The sequence below is a fragment of the Brachyhypopomus gauderio genome, unplaced genomic scaffold (assembly GCF_052324685.1).
Source record: "Brachyhypopomus gauderio isolate BG-103 unplaced genomic scaffold, BGAUD_0.2 sc656, whole genome shotgun sequence".
Taxonomy (NCBI): Eukaryota; Metazoa; Chordata; class Actinopteri; order Gymnotiformes; family Hypopomidae; genus Brachyhypopomus; species Brachyhypopomus gauderio.
The window spans coordinates 1-22,602 of NW_027507476.1; the positions used below are offsets into that span (position 1 = coordinate 1).

Here is a 22,602-nt window from a genome sequence, read left to right on the forward strand (position 1 = left end):
GATTGGCGGTCAACGATCAAATTAAATCTACTCAACCTTTGAGCCACTGCTCAAATGCAAGTCCATGCAGCTGTTCACAGTAAAGAAATGTAAAAATCATCAATTGCAGTGTCTGTAGAGCTTTGCACTCTCAGTTTGGACTTGAGCTTTTGTCCAGGATCTGAACAACAAGAGCACTGAGCCTACAAGGGGAATTAGCTCAAGTGGTAGAGCGCTCGCTTAGCATGCGAGAGGTAGTGGGATCGATGCCCACATTCTCCATTATAGGCATTTCAGTCATGCTCGATAGTGAAAAAGAAAATTGGTGCATGTTTTTTGACCCTGACGCTTCCATAATTCTTTTCACACACTACATGCCAAATCTCTGTTAGAATGTGTCACCTTAAACATGTGATTCGTACTATATGAGTACTCAACAATAAGGGCTTGCACATGTCAAAAGTCCACACCGTCCGACAAGACTTTCTGATCTCCACCATACAAGTTGGCATTTGAGAGACCCAAAATAACACTAATCCGCCTCATATCTGATCCAAAAGACTATCATCAAAGGCCCGTATGGGGATCGAACCCATGACCTTGGCGTTATTAGCACCACGCTCTAACCAGCTGAGCTAACCGGCCTACATGATGGAGTCTTTCTGCAAGTTGTGTGGCTGAGGTAGGCCTGTTCCATGAAAGTATACAAATGGTATGAGGAGGGATGTCTGCGGTAATCGACCAAGCACAGACATTAGTTGACACCTCCAGTTTCCTTCTCTTCTTGGTTGATTGGCGGTCAACGATCAAATTAAATCTACTCAACCTTTGAGCCACTGCTAAAATGCAAGTCCATGCAGCTGTTCACAGTAAAGAAATGTAAAAATCATCAATTGCAGTGTCTGTAGAGCTTTGCACTCTCAGTTTGGACTTGAGCTTTTGTCCAGGATCTGAACAACAAAAGCACTGAGCCTATTAGGGGAATTAGCTCAAGTGGTAGAGCGCTCGCTTAGCATGCGAGAGGTAGTGGGATCGATGCCCACATTCTCCATTATAGGCATTTCAGTCATGCTCGATAGTGAAAAAGAAAATTGGTGCATGTTTTTTGACCCTGACGCTTCCATAATTCTTTTCACACACTACATGCCAAATCTCTGTTAGAATGTGTCACCTTAAACATGTGATTCGTACTATATGAGTACTCAACAATAAGGGCTTGCACATGTCAAGAGTCCACACCGTCCGACAAGACTTTCTGATCTCCACCATACAAGTTGGCATTTGAGAGACCCAAAATAACACTAATCCGCCTCATATCTGATCCAAAAGACTATCATCAATGGCCCGTATGGGGATCGAACCCATGACCTTGGCATTATTAGCACCACTCTCTAACCAGCTGAGCTAACCGGCCTACATGATGGAGTCTTTCTGCAAGTTGTGTGGCTGAGGTAGGCCTGTTCCATGAAAGTATACAAATGGTATGAGGAGGGATGTCTGCGGTAATCGACCAAGCACAGACATTAGTTGACACCTCCAGTTTCCTTCTCTTCTTGGTTGATTGGCGGTCAACGATCAAATTAAATCTACTCAACCTTTGAGCCACTGCTAAAATGCAAGTCCATGCAGCTGTTCACAGTAAAGAAATGTAAAAATCATCAATTGCAGTGTCTGTAGAGCTTTGCACTCTCAGTTTGGACTTGAGCTTTTGTCCAGGATCTGAACAACAAGAGCACTGAGCCTACAAGGGGAATTAGCTCAAGTGGTAGAGCGCTCGCTTAGCATGCGAGAGGTAGTGGGATCGATGCCCACATTCTCCATTATAGGCATTTCAGTCATGCTCGATAGTGAAAAAGAAAATTGGTGCATGTTTTTTGACCCTGACGCTTCCATAATTCTTTTCACACACTACATGCCAAATCTCTGTTAGAATGTGTCACCTTAAACATGTGATTCGTACTATATGAGTACTCAACAATAAGGGCTTGCACATGTCAAAAGTCCACACCGTCCGACAAGACTTTCTGATCTCCACCATACAAGTTGGCATTTGAGAGACCCAAAATAACACTAATCCGCCTCATATCTGATCCAAAAGACTATCATCAATGGCCCGTATGGGGATCGAACCCATGACCTTGGCGTTATTAGCACCACGCTCTAACCAGCTGAGCTAACCGGCCTACATGATGGAGTCTTTCTGCAAGTTGTGTGGCTGAGGTAGGCCTGTTCCATGAAAGTATACAAATGGTATGAGGAGGGATGTCTGCGGTAATCGACCAAGCACAGACATTAGTTGACACCTCCAGTTTCCTTCTCTTCTTGGTTGATTGGCGGTCAACGATCAAATTAAATCTACTCAACCTTTGAGCCACTGCTAAAATGCAAGTCCATGCAGCTGTTCACAGTAAAGAAATGTAAAAATCATCAATTGCAGTGTCTGTAGAGCTTTGCACTCTCAGTTTGGACTTGAGCTTTTGTCCAGGATCTGAACAACAAGAGCACTGAGCCTACAAGGGGAATTAGCTCAAGTGGTAGAGCGCTCGCTTAGCATGCGAGAGGTAGTGGGATCGATGCCCACATTCTCCATTATAGGCATTTCAGTCATGCTCGATAGTGAAAAAGAAAATTGGTGCATGTTTTTTGACCCTGACGCCTCCATAATTCTTTTCACACACTACATGCCAAATCTCTGTTAGAATGTGTCACCTTAAACATGTGATTCGTACTATATGAGTACTCAACAATAAGGGCTTGCACATGTCAAGAGTCCTCACCGTCCGACAAGACTTTCTGATCTCCACCATACAAGTTGGCATTTGAGAGACCCAAAATAACACTAATCCGCCTCATATCTGATCCAAAAGACTATCATCAATGGCCCGTATGGGGATCGAACCCATGACCTTGGCATTATTAGCACCACTCTCTAACCAGCTGAGCTAACCGGCCTACATGATGGAGTCTTTCTGCAAGTTGTGTGGCTGAGGTAGGCCTGTTCCATGAAAGTATACAAATGGTATGAGGAGGGATGTCTGCGGTAATCAACCAAGCACAGACATTAGTTGACACCTCCAGTTTCCTTCTCTTCTTGGTTGATTGGCGGTCAACGATCAAATTAAATCTACTCAACCTTTGAGCCACTGCTAAAATGCAAGTCCATGCAGCTGTTCACAGTAAAGAAATGTAAAAATCATCAATTGCAGTGTCTGTAGAGCTTTGCACTCTCAGTTTGGACTTGAGCTTTTGTCCAGGATCTGAACAACAAGAGCACTGAGCCTACAAGGGGAATTAGCTCAAGTGGTAGAGCGCTCGCTTAGCATGCGAGAGGTAGTGGGATCGATGCCCACATTCTCCATTATAGGCATTTCAGTCATGCTCGATAGTGAAAAAGAAAATTGGTGCATGTTTTTTGACCCTGACGCTTCCATAATTCTTTTCACACACTACATGCCAAATCTCTGTTAGAATGTGTCACCTTAAACATGTGATTCGTACTATATGAGTACTCAACAATAAGGGCTTGCACATGTCAAGAGTCCTCACCGTCCGACAAGACTTTCTGATCTCCACCATACAAGTTGGCATTTGAGAGACCCAAAATAACACTAATCCGCCTCATATCTGATCCAAAAGACTATCATCAATGGCCCGTATGGGGATCGAACCCATGACCTTGGCATTATTAGCACCACTCTCTAACCAGCTGAGCTAACCGGCCTACATGATGGAGTCTTTCTGCAAGTTGTGTGGCTGAGGTAGGCCTGTTCCATGAAAGTATACAAATGGTATGAGGAGGGATGTCTGCGGTAATCAACCAAGCACAGACATTAGTTGACACCTCCAGTTTCCTTCTCTTCTTGGTTGATTGGCGGTCAACGATCAAATTAAATCTACTCAACCTTTGAGCCACTGCTAAAATGCAAGTCCATGCAGCTGTTCACAGTAAAGAAATGTAAAAATCATCAATTGCAGTGTCTGTAGAGCTTTGCACTCTCAGTTTGGACTTGAGCTTTTGTCCAGGATCTGAACAACAAGAGCACTGAGCCTACAAGGGGAATTAGCTCAAGTGGTAGAGCGCTCGCTTAGCATGCGAGAGGTAGTGGGATCGATGCCCACATTCTCCATTATAGGCATTTCAGTCATGCTCGATAGTGAAAAAGAAAATTGGTGCATGTTTTTTGACCCTGACGCTTCCATAATTCTTTTCACACACTACATGCCAAATCTCTGTTAGAATGTGTCACCTTAAACATGTGATTCGTACTATATGAGTACTCAACAATAAGGGCTTGCACATGTCAAAAGTCCACACCGTCCGACAAGACTTTCTGATCTCCACCATACAAGTTGGCATTTGAGAGACCCAAAATAACACTAATCCGCCTCATATCTGATCCAAAAGACTATCATCAATGGCCCGTATGGGGATCGAACCCATGACCTTGGCGTTATTAGCACCACGCTCTAACCAGCTGAGCTAACCGGCCTACATGATGGAGTCTTTCTGCAAGTTGTGTGGCTGAGGTAGGCCTGTTCCATGAAAGTATACAAATGGTATGAGGAGGGATGTCTGCGGTAATCGACCAAGCACAGACATTAGTTGACACCTCCAGTTTCCTTCTCTTCTTGGTTGATTGGCGGTCAACGATCAAATTAAATCTACTCAACCTTTGAGCCACTGCTAAAATGCAAGTCCATGCAGCTGTTCACAGTAAAGAAATGTAAAAATCATCAATTGCAGTGTCTGTAGAGCTTTGCACTCTCAGTTTGGACTTGAGCTTTTGTCCAGGATCTGAACAACAAGAGCACTGAGCCTACAAGGGGAATTAGCTCAAGTGGTAGAGCGCTCGCTTAGCATGCGAGAGGTAGTGGGATCGATGCCCACATTCTCCATTATAGGCATTTCAGTCATGCTCGATAGTGAAAAAGAAAATTGGTGCATGTTTTTTGACCCTGACGCTTCCATAATTCTTTTCACACACTACATGCCAAATCTCTGTTAGAATGTGTCACCTTAAACATGTGATTCGTACTATATGAGTACTCAACAATAAGGGCTTGCACATGTCAAAAGTCCACACCGTCCGACAAGACTTTCTGATCTCCACCATACAAGTTGGCATTTGAGAGACCCAAAATAACACTAATCCGCCTCATATCTGATCCAAAAGACTATCATCAATGGCCCGTATGGGGATCGAACCCATGACCTTGGCGTTATTAGCACCACGCTCTAACCAGCTGAGCTAACCGGCCTACATGATGGAGGCTTTCTGCAAGTTGTGTGGCTGAGGTAGGCCTGTTCCATGAAAGTATACAAATGGTATGAGGAGGGATGTCTGCGGTAATCGACCAAGCACAGACATTAGTTGACACCTCCAGTTTCCTTCTCTTCTTGGTTGATTGGCGGTCAACGATCAAATTAAATCTACTCAACCTTTGAGCCACTGCTAAAATGCAAGTCCATGCAGCTGTTCACAGTAAAGAAATGTAAAAATCATCAATTGCAGTGTCTGTAGAGCTTTGCACTCTCAGTTTGGACTTGAGCTTTTGTCCAGGATCTGAACAACAAGAACACTGAGCCTCGTAGGTGAATTAGCTCAAGTGGTAGAGCGCTCGCTTAGCATGCGAGAGGTAGTGAGATCGATGCCCACATTCTCCATTATAGGCATTTCAGTCATGCTCGATAGTGAAAAAGAAAATTGGTGCATGTTTTTTGACCCTGACGCCTCCATAATTCTTTTCACACACTACATGCCAAATCTCTGTTAGAATGTGTCACCTTAAACATGTGATTCGTACTATATGAGTACTCAACAATAAGGGCTTGCACATGTCAAAAGTCCACACCGTCCGACAAGACTTTCTGATCTCCACCATACAAGTTGGCATTTGAGAGACCCAAAATAACACTAATCCGCCTCATATCTGATCCAAAAGACTATCATCAATGGCCCGTATGGGGATCGAACCCATGACCTTGGCATTATTAGCACCACTCTCCAACCAGCTGAGCTAACCGGCCTACATGATGGAGTCTTTCTGCAAGTTGTGTGGCTGAGGTAGGCCTGTTCCATGAAAGTATACAAATGGTATGAGGAGGGATGTCTGCGGTAATCGACCAAGCACAGACATTAGTTGACACCTCCAGTTTCCTTCTCTTCTTGGTTGATTGGCGGTCAACGATCAAATTAAATCTACTCAACCTTTGAGCCACTGCTAAAATGCAAGTCCATGCAGCTGTTCACAGTAAAGAAATGTAAAAATCATCAATTGCAGTGTCTGTAGAGCTTTGCACTCTCAGTTTGGACTTGAGCTTTTGTCCAGGATCTGAACAACAAGAGCACTGAGCCTACAAGGGGAATTAGCTCAAGTGGTAGAGCGCTCGCTTAGCATGCGAGAGGTAGTGGGATCGATGCCCACATTCTCCATTATAGGCATTTCAGTCATGCTCGATAGTGAAAAAGAAAATTGGTGCATGTTTTTTGACCCTGACGCTTCCATAATTCTTTTCACACACTACATGCCAAATCTCTGTTAGAATGTGTCACCTTAAACATGTGATTCGTACTATATGAGTACTCAACAATAAGGGCTTGCACATGTCAAAAGTCCACACCGTCCGACAAGACTTTCTGATCTCCACCATACAAGTTGGCATTTGAGAGACCCAAAATAACACTAATCCGCCTCATATCTGATCCAAAAGACTATCATCAATGGCCCGTATGGGGATCGAACCCATGACCTTGGCGTTATTAGCACCACGCTCTAACCAGCTGAGCTAACCGGCCTACATGATGGAGGCGTTCTGCAAGTTGTGTGGCTGAGGTAGGCCTGTTCCATGAAAGTATACAAATGGTATGAGGAGGGATGTCTGCGGTAATCGACCAAGCACAGACATTAGTTGACACCTCCAGTTTCCTTCTCTTCTTGGTTGATTGGCGGTCAACGATCAAATTAAATCTACTCAACCTTTGAGCCACTGCTAAAATGCAAGTCCATGCAGCTGTTCACAGTAAAGAAATGTAAAAATCATCAATTGCAGTGTCTGTAGAGCTTTGCACTCTCAGTTTGGACTTGAGCTTTTGTCCAGGATCTGAACAACAAGAGCACTGAGCCTACTAGGGGAATTAGCTCAAGTGGTAGAGCGCTCGCTTAGCATGCGAGAGGTAGTGGGATCGATGCCCACATTCTCCATTATAGGCATTTCAGTCATGCTCGATAGTGAAAAAGTAAATTGGTGCATGGTTTTTGACCCTGACGCCTCCATAATTCTTTTCACACACTACATGCCAAATCTCTGTTAGAATGTGTCACCTTAAACATGTGATTCGTACTATATGAGTACTCAACAATAAGGGCTTGCACATGTCAAGAGTCCACACCGTCCGACAAGACTTTCTGATCTCCACCATACAAGTTGGCATTTGAGAGACCCAAAATAACACTAATCCGCCACATATCTGATCCAAAAGACTATCATCAATGGCCCGTATGGGGATCGAACCCATGACCTTGGCGTTATTAGCACCACGCTCTAACCAGCTGAGCTAACCGGCCTAGATGATGGAGGCTTTCTGCAAGTTGTGTGGCTGAGGTAGGCCTGTTCCATGAAAGTATACAAATGGTATGAGGAGGGATGTCTGCGGTAATCGACCAAGCACAGACATTAGTTGACACCTCCAGTTTCCTTCTCTTCTTGGTTGATTGGCGGTCAACGATCAAATTAAATCTACTCAACCTTTGAGCCACTGCTAAAATGCAAGTCCATGCAGCTGTTCACAGTAAAGAAATGTAAAAATCATCAATTGCAGTGTCTGTAGAGCTTTGCACTCTCAGTTTGGACTTGAGCTTTTGTCCAGGATCTGAACAACAAGAGCACTGAGCCTACAAGGGGAATTAGCTCAAGTGGTAGAGCGCTCGCTTAGCATGCGAGAGGTAGTGGGATCGATGCCCACATTCTCCATTATAGGCATTTCAGTCATGCTCGATAGTGAAAAAGAAAATTGGTGCATGTTTTTTGACCCTGACGCTTCCATAATTCTTTTCACACACTACATGCCAAATCTCTGTTAGAATGTGTCACCTTAAACATGTGATTCGTACTATATGAGTACTCAACAATAAGGGCTTGCACATGTCAAAAGTCCACACCGTCCGACAAGACTTTCTGATCTCCACCATACAAGTTGGCATTTGAGAGACCCAAAATAACACTAATCCGCCTCATATCTGATCCAAAAGACTATCATCAATGGCCCGTATGTGGATCGAACCCATGACCTTGGCGTTATTAGCACCACGCTCTAACCAGCTGAGCTAACCGGCCTACATGATGGAGTCTTTCTGCAAGTTGTGTGGCTGAGGTAGGCCTGTTCCATGAAAGTATACAAATGGTATGAGGAGGGATGTCTGCGGTAATCGACCAAGCACAGACATTAGTTGACACCTCCAGTTTCCTTCTCTTCTTGGTTGATTGGCGGTCAACGATCAAATTAAATCTACTCAACCTTTGAGCCACTGCTAAAATGCAAGTCCATGCAGCTGTTCACAGTAAAGAAATGTAAAAATCATCAATTGCAGTGTCTGTAGAGCTTTGCACTCTCAGTTTGGACTTGAGCTTTTGTCCAGGATCTGAACAACAAGAGCACTGAGCCTACAAGGGGAATTAGCTCAAGTGGTAGAGCGCTCGCTTAGCATGCGAGAGGTAGTGGGATCGATGCCCACATTCTCCATTATAGGCATTTCAGTCATGCTCGATAGTGAAAAAGAAAATTGGTGCATGTTTTTTGACCCTGACGCTTCCATAATTCTTTTCACACACTACATGCCAAATCTCTGTTAGAATGTGTCACCTTAAACATGTGATTCGTACTATATGAGTACTCAACAATAAGGGCTTGCACATGTCAAAAGTCCACACCGTCCGACAAGACTTTCTGATCTCCACCATACAAGTTGGCATTTGAGAGACCCAAAATAACACTAATCCGCCTCATATCTGATCCAAAAGACTATCATCAATGGCCCGTATGGGGATCGAACCCATGACCTTGGCGTTATTAGCACCACGCTCTAACCAGCTGAGCTAACCGGCCTACATGATGGAGTCTTTCTGCAAGTTGTGTGGCTGAGGTAGGCCTGTTCCATGAAAGTATACAAATGGTATGAGGAGGGATGTCTGCGGTAATCGACCAAGCACAGACATTAGTTGACACCTCCAGTTTCCTTCTCTTCTTGGTTGATTGGCGGTCAACGATCAAATTAAATCTACTCAACCTTTGAGCCACTGCTAAAATGCAAGTCCATGCAGCTGTTCACAGTAAAGAAATGTAAAAATCATCAATTGCAGTGTCTGTAGAGCTTTGCACTCTCAGTTTGGACTTGAGCTTTTGTCCAGGATCTGAACAACAAGAGCACTGAGCCTAGTAGGGGAATTAGCTCAAGTGGTAGAGCGCTCGCTTAGCATGCGAGAGGTAGTGGGATCGATGCCCACATTCTCCATTATAGGCATTTCAGTCATGCTCGATAGTGAAAAAGAAAATTGGTGCATGTTTTTTGACCCTGACGCTTCCATAATTCTTTTCACACACTACATGCCAAATCTCTGTTAGAATGTGTCACCTTAAACATGTGATTCGTACTATATGAGTACTCAACAATAAGGGCTCGCACATGTCAAGAGTCCACACCGTCCGACAAGACTTTCTGATCTCCACCATACAAGTTGGAATTTGAGAGACCCAAAATAACACTAATCCGCCTCATATCTGATCCAAAAGACTATCATCAATGGCCCGTATGGGGATCGAACCCATGACCTTGGCGTTATTAGCACCACGCTCTAACCAGCTGAGCTAACCGGCCTACATGATGGAGGCTTTCTGCAAGTTGTGTGGCTGAGGTAGGCCTGTTCCATGAAAGTATACAAATGGTATGAGGAGGGATGTCTGCGGTAATCGACCAAGCACAGACATTAGTTGACACCTCCAGTTTCCTTCTCTTCTTGGTTGATTGGCGGTCAACGATCAAATTAAATCTACTCAACCTTTGAGCCACTGCTAAAATGCAAGTCCATGCAGCTGTTCACAGTAAAGAAATGTAAAAATCATCAATTGCAGTGTCTGTAGAGCTTTGCACTCTCAGTTTGGACTTGAGCTTTTGTCCAGGATCTGAACAACAAGAGCACTGAGCCTACAAGGGGAATTAGCTCAAGTGGTAGAGCGCTCGCTTAGCATGCGAGAGGTAGTGGGATCGATGCCCACATTCTCCATTATAGGCATTTCAGTCATGCTCGATAGTGAAAAAGAAAATTGGTGCATGTTTTTTGACCCTGACACTTCCATAATTCTTTTCACACACTACATGCCAAATCTCTGTTAGAATGTGTCACCTTAAACATGTGATTCGTACTATATGAGTACTCAACAATAAGGGCTTGCACATGTCAAGAGTCCACACCGTCCGACAAGACTTTCTGATCTCCACCATACAAGTTGGCATTTGAGAGACCCAAAATAACACTAATCCGCCTCATATCTGATCCAAAAGACTATCATCAATGGCCCGTATGGGGATCGAACCCATGACCTTGGCGTTATTAGCACCACGCTCTATCCAGCTGAGCTAACCGGCCTACATGATGGAGTCTTTCTGCAAGTTGTGTGGCTGAGGTAGGCCTGTTCCATGAAAGTATACAAATGGTATGAGGAGGGATGTCTGCGGTAATCGACCAAGCACAGACATTAGTTGACACCTCCAGTTTCCTTCTCTTCTTGGTTGATTGGCGGTCAACGATCAAATTAAATCTACTCAACCTTTGAGCCACTGCTAAAATGCAAGTCCATGCAGCTGTTCACAGTAAAGAAATGTAAAAATCATCAATTGCAGTGTCTGTAGAGCTTTGCACTCTCAGTTTGGACTTGAGCTTTTGTCCAGGATCTGAACAACAAGAGCACTGAGCCTCGTAGGGGAATTAGCTCAAGTGGTAGAGCGCTCGCTTAGCATGCGAGAGGTAGTGGGATCGATGCCCACATTCTCCATTATAGGCATTTCAGTCATGCTCGATAGTGAAAAAGAAAATTGGTGCATGTTTTTTGACCCTGACGCTTCCATAATTCTTTTCACACACTACATGCCAAATCTCTGTTAGAATGTGTCACCTTAAACATGTGATTCGTACTATATGAGTACTCAACAATAAGGGCTCGCACATGTCAAGAGTCCACACCGTCCGACAAGACTTTCTGATCTCCACCATACAAGTTGGAATTTGAGAGACCCAAAATAACACTAATCCGCCTCATATCTGATCCAAAAGACTATCATCAATGGCCCGTATGGGGATCGAACCCATGACCTTGGCGTTATTAGCACCACGCTCTAACCAGCTGAGCTAACCGGCCTACATGATGGAGGCTTTCTGCAAGTTGTGTGGCTGAGGTAGGCCTGTTCCATGAAAGTATACAAATGGTATGAGGAGGGATGTCTGCGGTAATCGACCAAGCACAGACATTAGTTGACACCTCCAGTTTCCTTCTCTTCTTGGTTGATTGGCGGTCAACGATCAAATTAAATCTACTCAACCTTTGAGCCACTGCTAAAATGCAAGTCCATGCAGCTGTTCACAGTAAAGAAATGTAAAAATCATCAATTGCAGTGTCTGTAGAGCTTTGCACTCTCAGTTTGGACTTGAGCTTTTGTCCAGGATCTGAACAACAAGAGCACTGAGCCTACAAGGGGAATTAGCTCAAGTGGTAGAGCGCTCGCTTAGCATGCGAGAGGTAGTGGGATCGATGCCCACATTCTCCATTATAGGCATTTCAGTCATGCTCGATAGTGAAAAAGAAAATTGGTGCATGTTTTTTGACCCTGACGCTTCCATAATTCTTTTCACACACTACATGCCAAATCTCTGTTAGAATGTGTCACCTTAAACATGTGATTCGTACTATATGAGTACTCAACAATAAGGGCTTGCACATGTCAAGAGTCCACACCGTCCGACAAGACTTTCTGATCTCCACCATACAAGTTGGCATTTGAGAGACCCAAAATAACACTAATCCGCCTCATATCTGATCCAAAAGACTATCATCAATGGCCCGTATGGGGATCGAACCCATGACCTTGGCATTATTAGCACCACTCTCTAACCAGCTGAGCTAACCGGCCTACATGATGGAGGCTTTCTGCAAGTTGTGTGGCTGAGGTAGGCCTGTTCCATGAAAGTATACAAATGGTATGAGGAGGGATGTCTGCGGTAATCGACCAAGCACAGACATTAGTTGACACCTCCAGTTTCCTTCTCTTCTTGGTTGATTGGCGGTCAACGATCAAATTAAATCTACTCAACCTTTGAGCCACTGCTCAAATGCAAGTCCATGCAGCTGTTCACAGTAAAGAAATGTAAAAATCATCAATTGCAGTGTCTGTAGAGCTTTGCACTCTCAGTTTGGACTTGAGCTTTTGTCCAGGATCTGAACAACAAGAGCACTGAGCCTACAAGGGGAATTAGCTCAAGTGGTAGAGCGCTCGCTTAGCATGCGAGAGGTAGTGGGATCGATGCCCACATTCTCCATTATAGGCATTTCAGTCATGCTCGATAGTGAAAAAGAAAATTGGTGCATGTTTTTTGACCCTGACGCTTCCATAATTCTTTTCACACACTACATGCCAAATCTCTGTTAGAATGTGTCACCTTAAACATGTGATTCGTACTATATGAGTACTCAACAATAAGGGCTTGCACATGTCAAAAGTCCACACCGTCCGACAAGACTTTCTGATCTCCACCATACAAGTTGGCATTTGAGAGACCCAAAATAACACTAATCCGCCTCATATCTGATCCAAAAGACTATCATCAAAGGCCCGTATGGGGATCGAACCCATGACCTTGGCGTTATTAGCACCACGCTCTAACCAGCTGAGCTAACCGGCCTACATGATGGAGTCTTTCTGCAAGTTGTGTGGCTGAGGTAGGCCTGTTCCATGAAAGTATACAAATGGTATGAGGAGGGATGTCTGCGGTAATCGACCAAGCACAGACATTAGTTGACACCTCCAGTTTCCTTCTCTTCTTGGTTGATTGGCGGTCAACGATCAAATTAAATCTACTCAACCTTTGAGCCACTGCTAAAATGCAAGTCCATGCAGCTGTTCACAGTAAAGAAATGTAAAAATCATCAATTGCAGTGTCTGTAGAGCTTTGCACTCTCAGTTTGGACTTGAGCTTTTGTCCAGGATCTGAACAACAAAAGCACTGAGCCTATTAGGGGAATTAGCTCAAGTGGTAGAGCGCTCGCTTAGCATGCGAGAGGTAGTGGGATCGATGCCCACATTCTCCATTATAGGCATTTCAGTCATGCTCGATAGTGAAAAAGAAAATTGGTGCATGTTTTTTGACCCTGACGCTTCCATAATTCTTTTCACACACTACATGCCAAATCTCTGTTAGAATGTGTCACCTTAAACATGTGATTCGTACTATATGAGTACTCAACAATAAGGGCTTGCACATGTCAAGAGTCCACACCGTCCGACAAGACTTTCTGATCTCCACCATACAAGTTGGCATTTGAGAGACCCAAAATAACACTAATCCGCCTCATATCTGATCCAAAAGACTATCATCAATGGCCCGTATGGGGATCGAACCCATGACCTTGGCATTATTAGCACCACTCTCTAACCAGCTGAGCTAACCGGCCTACATGATGGAGTCTTTCTGCAAGTTGTGTGGCTGAGGTAGGCCTGTTCCATGAAAGTATACAAATGGTATGAGGAGGGATGTCTGCGGTAATCGACCAAGCACAGACATTAGTTGACACCTCCAGTTTCCTTCTCTTCTTGGTTGATTGGCGGTCAACGATCAAATTAAATCTACTCAACCTTTGAGCCACTGCTAAAATGCAAGTCCATGCAGCTGTTCACAGTAAAGAAATGTAAAAATCATCAATTGCAGTGTCTGTAGAGCTTTGCACTCTCAGTTTGGACTTGAGCTTTTGTCCAGGATCTGAACAACAAGAGCACTGAGCCTACAAGGGGAATTAGCTCAAGTGGTAGAGCGCTCGCTTAGCATGCGAGAGGTAGTGGGATCGATGCCCACATTCTCCATTATAGGCATTTCAGTCATGCTCGATAGTGAAAAAGAAAATTGGTGCATGTTTTTTGACCCTGACGCTTCCATAATTCTTTTCACACACTACATGCCAAATCTCTGTTAGAATGTGTCACCTTAAACATGTGATTCGTACTATATGAGTACTCAACAATAAGGGCTTGCACATGTCAAAAGTCCACACCGTCCGACAAGACTTTCTGATCTCCACCATACAAGTTGGCATTTGAGAGACCCAAAATAACACTAATCCGCCTCATATCTGATCCAAAAGACTATCATCAATGGCCCGTATGGGGATCGAACCCATGACCTTGGCGTTATTAGCACCACGCTCTAACCAGCTGAGCTAACCGGCCTACATGATGGAGTCTTTCTGCAAGTTGTGTGGCTGAGGTAGGCCTGTTCCATGAAAGTATACAAATGGTATGAGGAGGGATGTCTGCGGTAATCGACCAAGCACAGACATTAGTTGACACCTCCAGTTTCCTTCTCTTCTTGGTTGATTGGCGGTCAACGATCAAATTAAATCTACTCAACCTTTGAGCCACTGCTAAAATGCAAGTCCATGCAGCTGTTCACAGTAAAGAAATGTAAAAATCATCAATTGCAGTGTCTGTAGAGCTTTGCACTCTCAGTTTGGACTTGAGCTTTTGTCCAGGATCTGAACAACAAGAGCACTGAGCCTACAAGGGGAATTAGCTCAAGTGGTAGAGCGCTCGCTTAGCATGCGAGAGGTAGTGGGATCGATGCCCACATTCTCCATTATAGGCATTTCAGTCATGCTCGATAGTGAAAAAGAAAATTGGTGCATGTTTTTTGACCCTGACGCCTCCATAATTCTTTTCACACACTACATGCCAAATCTCTGTTAGAATGTGTCACCTTAAACATGTGATTCGTACTATATGAGTACTCAACAATAAGGGCTTGCACATGTCAAGAGTCCTCACCGTCCGACAAGACTTTCTGATCTCCACCATACAAGTTGGCATTTGAGAGACCCAAAATAACACTAATCCGCCTCATATCTGATCCAAAAGACTATCATCAATGGCCCGTATGGGGATCGAACCCATGACCTTGGCATTATTAGCACCACTCTCTAACCAGCTGAGCTAACCGGCCTACATGATGGAGTCTTTCTGCAAGTTGTGTGGCTGAGGTAGGCCTGTTCCATGAAAGTATACAAATGGTATGAGGAGGGATGTCTGCGGTAATCAACCAAGCACAGACATTAGTTGACACCTCCAGTTTCCTTCTCTTCTTGGTTGATTGGCGGTCAACGATCAAATTAAATCTACTCAACCTTTGAGCCACTGCTAAAATGCAAGTCCATGCAGCTGTTCACAGTAAAGAAATGTAAAAATCATCAATTGCAGTGTCTGTAGAGCTTTGCACTCTCAGTTTGGACTTGAGCTTTTGTCCAGGATCTGAACAACAAGAGCACTGAGCCTACAAGGGGAATTAGCTCAAGTGGTAGAGCGCTCGCTTAGCATGCGAGAGGTAGTGGGATCGATGCCCACATTCTCCATTATAGGCATTTCAGTCATGCTCGATAGTGAAAAAGAAAATTGGTGCATGTTTTTTGACCCTGACGCTTCCATAATTCTTTTCACACACTACATGCCAAATCTCTGTTAGAATGTGTCACCTTAAACATGTGATTCGTACTATATGAGTACTCAACAATAAGGGCTTGCACATGTCAAGAGTCCTCACCGTCCGACAAGACTTTCTGATCTCCACCATACAAGTTGGCATTTGAGAGACCCAAAATAACACTAATCCGCCTCATATCTGATCCAAAAGACTATCATCAATGGCCCGTATGGGGATCGAACCCATGACCTTGGCATTATTAGCACCACTCTCTAACCAGCTGAGCTAACCGGCCTACATGATGGAGTCTTTCTGCAAGTTGTGTGGCTGAGGTAGGCCTGTTCCATGAAAGTATACAAATGGTATGAGGAGGGATGTCTGCGGTAATCAACCAAGCACAGACATTAGTTGACACCTCCAGTTTCCTTCTCTTCTTGGTTGATTGGCGGTCAACGATCAAATTAAATCTACTCAACCTTTGAGCCACTGCTAAAATGCAAGTCCATGCAGCTGTTCACAGTAAAGAAATGTAAAAATCATCAATTGCAGTGTCTGTAGAGCTTTGCACTCTCAGTTTGGACTTGAGCTTTTGTCCAGGATCTGAACAACAAGAGCACTGAGCCTACAAGGGGAATTAGCTCAAGTGGTAGAGCGCTCGCTTAGCATGCGAGAGGTAGTGGGATCGATGCCCACATTCTCCATTATAGGCATTTCAGTCATGCTCGATAGTGAAAAAGAAAATTGGTGCATGTTTTTTGACCCTGACGCTTCCATAATTCTTTTCACACACTACATGCCAAATCTCTGTTAGAATGTGTCACCTTAAACATGTGATTCGTACTATATGAGTACTCAACAATAAGGGCTTGCACATGTCAAAAGTCCACACCGTCCGACAAGACTTTCTGATCTCCACCATACAAGTTGGCATTTGAGAGACCCAAAATAACACTAATCCGCCTCATATCTGATCCAAAAGACTATCATCAATGGCCCGTATGGGGATCGAACCCATGACCTTGGCGTTATTAGCACCACGCTCTAACCAGCTGAGCTAACCGGCCTACATGATGGAGTCTTTCTGCAAGTTGTGTGGCTGAGGTAGGCCTGTTCCATGAAAGTATACAAATGGTATGAGGAGGGATGTCTGCGGTAATCGACCAAGCACAGACATTAGTTGACACCTCCAGTTTCCTTCTCTTCTTGGTTGATTGGCGGTCAACGATCAAATTAAATCTACTCAACCTTTGAGCCACTGCTAAAATGCAAGTCCATGCAGCTGTTCACAGTAAAGAAATGTAAAAATCATCAATTGCAGTGTCTGTAGAGCTTTGCACTCTCAGTTTGGACTTGAGCTTTTGTCCAGGATCTGAACAACAAGAGCACTGAGCCTACAAGGGGAATTAGCTCAAGTGGTAGAGCGCTCGCTTATCATGCGAGAGGTAGTGGGATCGATGCCCACATTCTCCATTATAGGCATTTCAGTCATGCTCGATAGTGAAAAAGAAAATTGGTGCATGTTTTTTGACCCTGACGCTTCCATAATTCTTTTCACACACTACATGCCAAATCTCTGTTAGAATGTGTCACCTTAAACATGTGATTCGTACTATATGAGTACTCAACAATAAGGGCTTGCACATGTCAAAAGTCCACACCGTCCGACAAGACTTTCTGATCTCCACCATACAAGTTGGCATTTGAGAGACCCAAAATAACACTAATCCGCCTCATATCTGATCCAAAAGACTATCATCAATGGCCCGTATGGGGATCGAACCCATGACCTTGGCGTTATTAGCACCACGCTCTAACCAGCTGAGCTAACCGGCCTACATGATGGAGGCTTTCTGCAAGTTGTGTGGCTGAGGTAGGCCTGTTCCATGAAAGTATACAAATGGTATGAGGAGGGATGTCTGCGGTAATCGACCAAGCACAGACATTAGTTGACACCTCCAGTTTCCTTCTCTTCTTGGTTGATTGGCGGTCAACGATCAAATTAAATCTACTCAACCTTTGAGCCACTGCTAAAATGCAAGTCCATGCAGCTGTTCACAGTAAAGAAATGTAAAAATCATCAATTGCAGTGTCTGTAGAGCTTTGCACTCTCAGTTTGGACTTGAGCTTTTGTCCAGGATCTGAACAACAAGAACACTGAGCCTCGTAGGTGAATTAGCTCAAGTGGTAGAGCGCTCGCTTAGCATGCGAGAGGTAGTGAGATCGATGCCCACATTCTCCATTATAGGCATTTCAGTCATGCTCGATAGTGAAAAAGAAAATTGGTGCATGTTTTTTGACCCTGACGCCTCCATAATTCTTTTCACACACTACATGCCAAATCTCTGTTAGAATGTGTCACCTTAAACATGTGATTCGTACTATATGAGTACTCAACAATAAGGGCTTGCACATGTCAAAAGTCCACACCGTCCGACAAGACTTTCTGATCTCCACCATACAAGTTGGCATTTGAGAGACCCAAAATAACACTAATCCGCCTCATATCTGATCCAAAAGACTATCATCAATGGCCCGTATGGGGATCGAACCCATGACCTTGGCATTATTAGCACCACTCTCCAACCAGCTGAGCTAACCGGCCTACATGATGGAGTCTTTCTGCAAGTTGTGTGGCTGAGGTAGGCCTGTTCCATGAAAGTATACAAATGGTATGAGGAGGGATGTCTGCGGTAATCGACCAAGCACAGACATTAGTTGACACCTCCAGTTTCCTTCTCTTCTTGGTTGATTGGCGGTCAACGATCAAATTAAATCTACTCAACCTTTGAGCCACTGCTAAAATGCAAGTCCATGCAGCTGTTCACAGTAAAGAAATGTAAAAATCATCAATTGCAGTGTCTGTAGAGCTTTGCACTCTCAGTTTGGACTTGAGCTTTTGTCCAGGATCTGAACAACAAGAGCACTGAGCCTACAAGGGGAATTAGCTCAAGTGGTAGAGCGCTCGCTTAGCATGCGAGAGGTAGTGGGATCGATGCCCACATTCTCCATTATAGGCATTTCAGTCATGCTCGATAGTGAAAAAGAAAATTGGTGCATGTTTTTTGACCCTGACGCTTCCATAATTCTTTTCACACACTACATGCCAAATCTCTGTTAGAATGTGTCACCTTAAACATGTGATTCGTACTATATGAGTACTCAACAATAAGGGCTTGCACATGTCAAAAGTCCACACCGTCCGACAAGACTTTCTGATCTCCACCATACAAGTTGGCATTTGAGAGACCCAAAATAACACTAATCCGCCTCATATCTGATCCAAAAGACTATCATCAATGGCCCGTATGGGGATCGAACCCATGACCTTGGCGTTATTAGCACCACGCTCTAACCAGCTGAGCTAACCGGCCTACATGATGGAGGCGTTCTGCAAGTTGTGTGGCTGAGGTAGGCCTGTTCCATGAAAGTATACAAATGGTATGAGGAGGGATGTCTGCGGTAATCGACCAAGCACAGACATTAGTTGACACCTCCAGTTTCCTTCTCTTCTTGGTTGATTGGCGGTCAACGATCAAATTAAATCTACTCAACCTTTGAGCCACTGCTAAAATGCAAGTCCATGCAGCTGTTCACAGTAAAGAAATGTAAAAATCATCAATTGCAGTGTCTGTAGAGCTTTGCACTCTCAGTTTGGACTTGAGCTTTTGTCCAGGATCTGAACAACAAGAGCACTGAGCCTACTAGGGGAATTAGCTCAAGTGGTAGAGCGCTCGCTTAGCATGCGAGAGGTAGTGGGATCGATGCCCACATTCTCCATTATAGGCATTTCAGTCATGCTCGATAGTGAAAAAGTAAATTGGTGCATGGTTTTTGACCCTGACGCCTCCATAATTCTTTTCACACACTACATGCCAAATCTCTGTTAGAATGTGTCACCTTAAACATGTGATTCGTACTATATGAGTACTCAACAATAAGGGCTTGCACATGTCAAGAGTCCACACCGTCCGACAAGACTTTCTGATCTCCACCATACAAGTTGGCATTTGAGAGACCCAAAATAACACTAATCCGCCACATATCTGATCCAAAAGACTATCATCAATGGCCCGTATGGGGATCGAACCCATGACCTTGGCGTTATTAGCACCACGCTCTAACCAGCTGAGCTAACCGGCCTAGATGATGGAGGCTTTCTGCAAGTTGTGTGGCTGAGGTAGGCCTGTTCCATGAAAGTATACAAATGGTATGAGGAGGGATGTCTGCGGTAATCGACCAAGCACAGACATTAGTTGACACCTCCAGTTTCCTTCTCTTCTTGGTTGATTGGCGGTCAACGATCAAATTAAATCTACTCAACCTTTGAGCCACTGCTAAAATGCAAGTCCATGCAGCTGTTCACAGTAAAGAAATGTAAAAATCATCAATTGCAGTGTCTGTAGAGCTTTGCACTCTCAGTTTGGACTTGAGCTTTTGTCCAGGATCTGAACAACAAGAGCACTGAGCCTACAAGGGGAATTAGCTCAAGTGGTAGAGCGCTCGCTTAGCATGCGAGAGGTAGTGGGATCGATGCCCACATTCTCCATTATAGGCATTTCAGTCATGCTCGATAGTGAAAAAGAAAATTGGTGCATGTTTTTTGACCCTGACGCTTCCATAATTCTTTTCACACACTACATGCCAAATCTCTGTTAGAATGTGTCACCTTAAACATGTGATTCGTACTATATGAGTACTCAACAATAAGGGCTTGCACATGTCAAAAGTCCACACCGTCCGACAAGACTTTCTGATCTCCACCATACAAGTTGGCATTTGAGAGACCCAAAATAACACTAATCCGCCTCATATCTGATCCAAAAGACTATCATCAATGGCCCGTATGTGGATCGAACCCATGACCTTGGCGTTATTAGCACCACGCTCTAACCAGCTGAGCTAACCGGCCTACATGATGGAGTCTTTCTGCAAGTTGTGTGGCTGAGGTAGGCCTGTTCCATGAAAGTATACAAATGGTATGAGGAGGGATGTCTGCGGTAATCGACCAAGCACAGACATTAGTTGACACCTCCAGTTTCCTTCTCTTCTTGGTTGATTGGCGGTCAACGATCAAATTAAATCTACTCAACCTTTGAGCCACTGCTAAAATGCAAGTCCATGCAGCTGTTCACAGTAAAGAAATGTAAAAATCATCAATTGCAGTGTCTGTAGAGCTTTGCACTCTCAGTTTGGACTTGAGCTTTTGTCCAGGATCTGAACAACAAGAGCACTGAGCCTACAAGGGGAATTAGCTCAAGTGGTAGAGCGCTCGCTTAGCATGCGAGAGGTAGTGGGATCGATGCCCACATTCTCCATTATAGGCATTTCAGTCATGCTCGATAGTGAAAAAGAAAATTGGTGCATGTTTTTTGACCCTGACGCTTCCATAATTCTTTTCACACACTACATGCCAAATCTCTGTTAGAATGTGTCACCTTAAACATGTGATTCGTACTATATGAGTACTCAACAATAAGGGCTTGCACATGTCAAAAGTCCACACCGTCCGACAAGACTTTCTGATCTCCACCATACAAGTTGGCATTTGAGAGACCCAAAATAACACTAATCCGCCTCATATCTGATCCAAAAGACTATCATCAATGGCCCGTATGGGGATCGAACCCATGACCTTGGCGTTATTAGCACCACGCTCTAACCAGCTGAGCTAACCGGCCTACATGATGGAGTCTTTCTGCAAGTTGTGTGGCTGAGGTAGGCCTGTTCCATGAAAGTATACAAATGGTATGAGGAGGGATGTCTGCGGTAATCGACCAAGCACAGACATTAGTTGACACCTCCAGTTTCCTTCTCTTCTTGGTTGATTGGCGGTCAACGATCAAATTAAATCTACTCAACCTTTGAGCCACTGCTAAAATGCATGTCCATGCAGCTGTTCACAGTAAAGAAATGTAAAAATCATCAATTGCAGTGTCTGTAGAGCTTTGCACTCTCAGTTTGGACTTGAGCTTTTGTCCAGGATCTGAACAACAAGAGCACTGAGCCTACAAGGGGAATTAGCTCAAGTGGTAGAGCGCTCGCTTAGCATGCGAGAGGTAGTGGGATCGATGCCCACATTCTCCATTATAGGCATTTCAGTCATGCTCGATAGTGAAAAAGAAAATTGGTGCATGTTTTTTGACCCTGACGCTTCCATAATTCTTTTCACACACTACATGCCAAATCTCTGTTAGAATGTGTCACCTTAAACATGTGATTCGTACTATATGAGTACTCAACAATAAGGGCTTGCACATGTCAAAAGTCCACACCGTCCGACAAGACTTTCTGATCTCCACCATACAAGTTGGCATTTGAGAGACCCAAAATAACACTAATCCGCCTCATATCTGATCCAAAAGACTATCATCAATGGCCCGTATGGGGATCGAACCCATGACCTTGGCGTTATTAGCACCACGCTCTAACCAGCTGAGCTAACCGGCCTACATGATGGAGGCTTTCTGCAAGTTGTGTGGCTGAGGTAGGCCTGTTCCATGAAAGTATACAAATGGTATGAGGAGGGATGTCTGCGGTAATCGACCAAGCACAGACATTAGTTGACACCTCCAGTTTCCTTCTCTTCTTGGTTGATTGGCGGTCAACGATCAAATTAAATCTACTCAACCTTTGAGCCACTGCTAAAATGCAAGTCCATGCAGCTGTTCACAGTAAAGAAATGTAAAAATCATCAATTGCAGTGTCTGTAGAGCTTTGCACTCTCAGTTTGGACTTGAGCTTTTGTCCAGGATCTGAACAACAAGAGCACTGAGCCTACAAGGGGAATTAGCTCAAGTGGTAGAGCGCTTGCTTAGCATGCGAGAGGTAGTGGGATCGATGCCCACATTCTCCATTATAGGCATTTCAGTCATGCTCGATAGTGAAAAAGAAAA

At 44.2% G+C, this 22,602-nt stretch overlaps 47 non-coding genes across 47 annotated transcripts; 27 read left to right on the plus strand and 20 right to left on the minus strand.

Moving 5' to 3' along the window:
- Window positions 1-188: 188 nt before the first annotated feature.
- trnaa-agc (transfer RNA alanine (anticodon AGC)) lies at window positions 189-261 on the plus strand. The gene has a single exon. It is a non-coding gene; the product is annotated as a tRNA-Ala (tRNA).
- Window positions 262-550: 289 nt separating this feature from the next.
- Window positions 551-624, minus strand: trnai-aau (transfer RNA isoleucine (anticodon AAU)). Its single transcript has one exon. It is a non-coding gene; the product is annotated as a tRNA-Ile (tRNA).
- A 333-nt stretch (window positions 625-957) lies between these two features.
- Window positions 958-1,030, plus strand: trnaa-agc (transfer RNA alanine (anticodon AGC)). Its single transcript has one exon. It is a non-coding gene; the product is annotated as a tRNA-Ala (tRNA).
- Window positions 1,031-1,726: 696 nt separating this feature from the next.
- trnaa-agc (transfer RNA alanine (anticodon AGC)) lies at window positions 1,727-1,799 on the plus strand. Its single transcript has one exon. It is a non-coding gene; the product is annotated as a tRNA-Ala (tRNA).
- Window positions 1,800-2,088: 289 nt separating this feature from the next.
- On the minus strand, window positions 2,089-2,162 carry trnai-aau (transfer RNA isoleucine (anticodon AAU)). The gene has a single exon. It is a non-coding gene; the product is annotated as a tRNA-Ile (tRNA).
- Window positions 2,163-2,495: 333 nt separating this feature from the next.
- trnaa-agc (transfer RNA alanine (anticodon AGC)) lies at window positions 2,496-2,568 on the plus strand. Its single transcript has one exon. It is a non-coding gene; the product is annotated as a tRNA-Ala (tRNA).
- A 696-nt stretch (window positions 2,569-3,264) lies between these two features.
- Window positions 3,265-3,337, plus strand: trnaa-agc (transfer RNA alanine (anticodon AGC)). Its single transcript has one exon. It is a non-coding gene; the product is annotated as a tRNA-Ala (tRNA).
- Window positions 3,338-4,033: 696 nt separating this feature from the next.
- On the plus strand, window positions 4,034-4,106 carry trnaa-agc (transfer RNA alanine (anticodon AGC)). Its single transcript has one exon. It is a non-coding gene; the product is annotated as a tRNA-Ala (tRNA).
- Window positions 4,107-4,395: 289 nt separating this feature from the next.
- trnai-aau (transfer RNA isoleucine (anticodon AAU)) lies at window positions 4,396-4,469 on the minus strand. Its single transcript has one exon. It is a non-coding gene; the product is annotated as a tRNA-Ile (tRNA).
- A 333-nt stretch (window positions 4,470-4,802) lies between these two features.
- On the plus strand, window positions 4,803-4,875 carry trnaa-agc (transfer RNA alanine (anticodon AGC)). Its single transcript has one exon. It is a non-coding gene; the product is annotated as a tRNA-Ala (tRNA).
- Window positions 4,876-5,164: 289 nt separating this feature from the next.
- trnai-aau (transfer RNA isoleucine (anticodon AAU)) lies at window positions 5,165-5,238 on the minus strand. Its single transcript has one exon. It is a non-coding gene; the product is annotated as a tRNA-Ile (tRNA).
- Window positions 5,239-6,340: 1,102 nt separating this feature from the next.
- Window positions 6,341-6,413, plus strand: trnaa-agc (transfer RNA alanine (anticodon AGC)). Its single transcript has one exon. It is a non-coding gene; the product is annotated as a tRNA-Ala (tRNA).
- A 289-nt stretch (window positions 6,414-6,702) lies between these two features.
- trnai-aau (transfer RNA isoleucine (anticodon AAU)) lies at window positions 6,703-6,776 on the minus strand. The gene has a single exon. It is a non-coding gene; the product is annotated as a tRNA-Ile (tRNA).
- Window positions 6,777-7,109: 333 nt separating this feature from the next.
- trnaa-agc (transfer RNA alanine (anticodon AGC)) lies at window positions 7,110-7,182 on the plus strand. Its single transcript has one exon. It is a non-coding gene; the product is annotated as a tRNA-Ala (tRNA).
- Window positions 7,183-7,471: 289 nt separating this feature from the next.
- Window positions 7,472-7,545, minus strand: trnai-aau (transfer RNA isoleucine (anticodon AAU)). Its single transcript has one exon. It is a non-coding gene; the product is annotated as a tRNA-Ile (tRNA).
- A 333-nt stretch (window positions 7,546-7,878) lies between these two features.
- On the plus strand, window positions 7,879-7,951 carry trnaa-agc (transfer RNA alanine (anticodon AGC)). Its single transcript has one exon. It is a non-coding gene; the product is annotated as a tRNA-Ala (tRNA).
- A 289-nt stretch (window positions 7,952-8,240) lies between these two features.
- On the minus strand, window positions 8,241-8,314 carry trnai-aau (transfer RNA isoleucine (anticodon AAU)). The gene has a single exon. It is a non-coding gene; the product is annotated as a tRNA-Ile (tRNA).
- A 333-nt stretch (window positions 8,315-8,647) lies between these two features.
- trnaa-agc (transfer RNA alanine (anticodon AGC)) lies at window positions 8,648-8,720 on the plus strand. The gene has a single exon. It is a non-coding gene; the product is annotated as a tRNA-Ala (tRNA).
- A 289-nt stretch (window positions 8,721-9,009) lies between these two features.
- On the minus strand, window positions 9,010-9,083 carry trnai-aau (transfer RNA isoleucine (anticodon AAU)). Its single transcript has one exon. It is a non-coding gene; the product is annotated as a tRNA-Ile (tRNA).
- A 333-nt stretch (window positions 9,084-9,416) lies between these two features.
- trnaa-agc (transfer RNA alanine (anticodon AGC)) lies at window positions 9,417-9,489 on the plus strand. The gene has a single exon. It is a non-coding gene; the product is annotated as a tRNA-Ala (tRNA).
- A 289-nt stretch (window positions 9,490-9,778) lies between these two features.
- trnai-aau (transfer RNA isoleucine (anticodon AAU)) lies at window positions 9,779-9,852 on the minus strand. Its single transcript has one exon. It is a non-coding gene; the product is annotated as a tRNA-Ile (tRNA).
- A 333-nt stretch (window positions 9,853-10,185) lies between these two features.
- Window positions 10,186-10,258, plus strand: trnaa-agc (transfer RNA alanine (anticodon AGC)). The gene has a single exon. It is a non-coding gene; the product is annotated as a tRNA-Ala (tRNA).
- Window positions 10,259-10,547: 289 nt separating this feature from the next.
- Window positions 10,548-10,621, minus strand: trnai-aau (transfer RNA isoleucine (anticodon AAU)). The gene has a single exon. It is a non-coding gene; the product is annotated as a tRNA-Ile (tRNA).
- Window positions 10,622-10,954: 333 nt separating this feature from the next.
- trnaa-agc (transfer RNA alanine (anticodon AGC)) lies at window positions 10,955-11,027 on the plus strand. Its single transcript has one exon. It is a non-coding gene; the product is annotated as a tRNA-Ala (tRNA).
- Window positions 11,028-11,316: 289 nt separating this feature from the next.
- trnai-aau (transfer RNA isoleucine (anticodon AAU)) lies at window positions 11,317-11,390 on the minus strand. Its single transcript has one exon. It is a non-coding gene; the product is annotated as a tRNA-Ile (tRNA).
- Window positions 11,391-11,723: 333 nt separating this feature from the next.
- Window positions 11,724-11,796, plus strand: trnaa-agc (transfer RNA alanine (anticodon AGC)). Its single transcript has one exon. It is a non-coding gene; the product is annotated as a tRNA-Ala (tRNA).
- Window positions 11,797-12,492: 696 nt separating this feature from the next.
- On the plus strand, window positions 12,493-12,565 carry trnaa-agc (transfer RNA alanine (anticodon AGC)). The gene has a single exon. It is a non-coding gene; the product is annotated as a tRNA-Ala (tRNA).
- Window positions 12,566-12,854: 289 nt separating this feature from the next.
- trnai-aau (transfer RNA isoleucine (anticodon AAU)) lies at window positions 12,855-12,928 on the minus strand. Its single transcript has one exon. It is a non-coding gene; the product is annotated as a tRNA-Ile (tRNA).
- Window positions 12,929-13,261: 333 nt separating this feature from the next.
- On the plus strand, window positions 13,262-13,334 carry trnaa-agc (transfer RNA alanine (anticodon AGC)). The gene has a single exon. It is a non-coding gene; the product is annotated as a tRNA-Ala (tRNA).
- A 696-nt stretch (window positions 13,335-14,030) lies between these two features.
- On the plus strand, window positions 14,031-14,103 carry trnaa-agc (transfer RNA alanine (anticodon AGC)). The gene has a single exon. It is a non-coding gene; the product is annotated as a tRNA-Ala (tRNA).
- Window positions 14,104-14,392: 289 nt separating this feature from the next.
- Window positions 14,393-14,466, minus strand: trnai-aau (transfer RNA isoleucine (anticodon AAU)). Its single transcript has one exon. It is a non-coding gene; the product is annotated as a tRNA-Ile (tRNA).
- A 333-nt stretch (window positions 14,467-14,799) lies between these two features.
- On the plus strand, window positions 14,800-14,872 carry trnaa-agc (transfer RNA alanine (anticodon AGC)). The gene has a single exon. It is a non-coding gene; the product is annotated as a tRNA-Ala (tRNA).
- Window positions 14,873-15,568: 696 nt separating this feature from the next.
- Window positions 15,569-15,641, plus strand: trnaa-agc (transfer RNA alanine (anticodon AGC)). Its single transcript has one exon. It is a non-coding gene; the product is annotated as a tRNA-Ala (tRNA).
- Window positions 15,642-16,337: 696 nt separating this feature from the next.
- On the plus strand, window positions 16,338-16,410 carry trnaa-agc (transfer RNA alanine (anticodon AGC)). Its single transcript has one exon. It is a non-coding gene; the product is annotated as a tRNA-Ala (tRNA).
- Window positions 16,411-16,699: 289 nt separating this feature from the next.
- On the minus strand, window positions 16,700-16,773 carry trnai-aau (transfer RNA isoleucine (anticodon AAU)). Its single transcript has one exon. It is a non-coding gene; the product is annotated as a tRNA-Ile (tRNA).
- Window positions 16,774-17,106: 333 nt separating this feature from the next.
- On the plus strand, window positions 17,107-17,179 carry trnad-auc (transfer RNA aspartic acid (anticodon AUC)). Its single transcript has one exon. It is a non-coding gene; the product is annotated as a tRNA-Asp (tRNA).
- A 289-nt stretch (window positions 17,180-17,468) lies between these two features.
- On the minus strand, window positions 17,469-17,542 carry trnai-aau (transfer RNA isoleucine (anticodon AAU)). Its single transcript has one exon. It is a non-coding gene; the product is annotated as a tRNA-Ile (tRNA).
- Window positions 17,543-18,644: 1,102 nt separating this feature from the next.
- On the plus strand, window positions 18,645-18,717 carry trnaa-agc (transfer RNA alanine (anticodon AGC)). The gene has a single exon. It is a non-coding gene; the product is annotated as a tRNA-Ala (tRNA).
- Window positions 18,718-19,006: 289 nt separating this feature from the next.
- On the minus strand, window positions 19,007-19,080 carry trnai-aau (transfer RNA isoleucine (anticodon AAU)). The gene has a single exon. It is a non-coding gene; the product is annotated as a tRNA-Ile (tRNA).
- Window positions 19,081-19,413: 333 nt separating this feature from the next.
- Window positions 19,414-19,486, plus strand: trnaa-agc (transfer RNA alanine (anticodon AGC)). The gene has a single exon. It is a non-coding gene; the product is annotated as a tRNA-Ala (tRNA).
- A 289-nt stretch (window positions 19,487-19,775) lies between these two features.
- trnai-aau (transfer RNA isoleucine (anticodon AAU)) lies at window positions 19,776-19,849 on the minus strand. Its single transcript has one exon. It is a non-coding gene; the product is annotated as a tRNA-Ile (tRNA).
- Window positions 19,850-20,182: 333 nt separating this feature from the next.
- Window positions 20,183-20,255, plus strand: trnaa-agc (transfer RNA alanine (anticodon AGC)). The gene has a single exon. It is a non-coding gene; the product is annotated as a tRNA-Ala (tRNA).
- Window positions 20,256-20,544: 289 nt separating this feature from the next.
- trnai-aau (transfer RNA isoleucine (anticodon AAU)) lies at window positions 20,545-20,618 on the minus strand. The gene has a single exon. It is a non-coding gene; the product is annotated as a tRNA-Ile (tRNA).
- A 333-nt stretch (window positions 20,619-20,951) lies between these two features.
- On the plus strand, window positions 20,952-21,024 carry trnaa-agc (transfer RNA alanine (anticodon AGC)). Its single transcript has one exon. It is a non-coding gene; the product is annotated as a tRNA-Ala (tRNA).
- A 289-nt stretch (window positions 21,025-21,313) lies between these two features.
- Window positions 21,314-21,387, minus strand: trnai-aau (transfer RNA isoleucine (anticodon AAU)). Its single transcript has one exon. It is a non-coding gene; the product is annotated as a tRNA-Ile (tRNA).
- A 333-nt stretch (window positions 21,388-21,720) lies between these two features.
- On the plus strand, window positions 21,721-21,793 carry trnaa-agc (transfer RNA alanine (anticodon AGC)). The gene has a single exon. It is a non-coding gene; the product is annotated as a tRNA-Ala (tRNA).
- Window positions 21,794-22,082: 289 nt separating this feature from the next.
- trnai-aau (transfer RNA isoleucine (anticodon AAU)) lies at window positions 22,083-22,156 on the minus strand. The gene has a single exon. It is a non-coding gene; the product is annotated as a tRNA-Ile (tRNA).
- Between the last annotated feature and the right edge of the window lie 446 nt (window positions 22,157-22,602).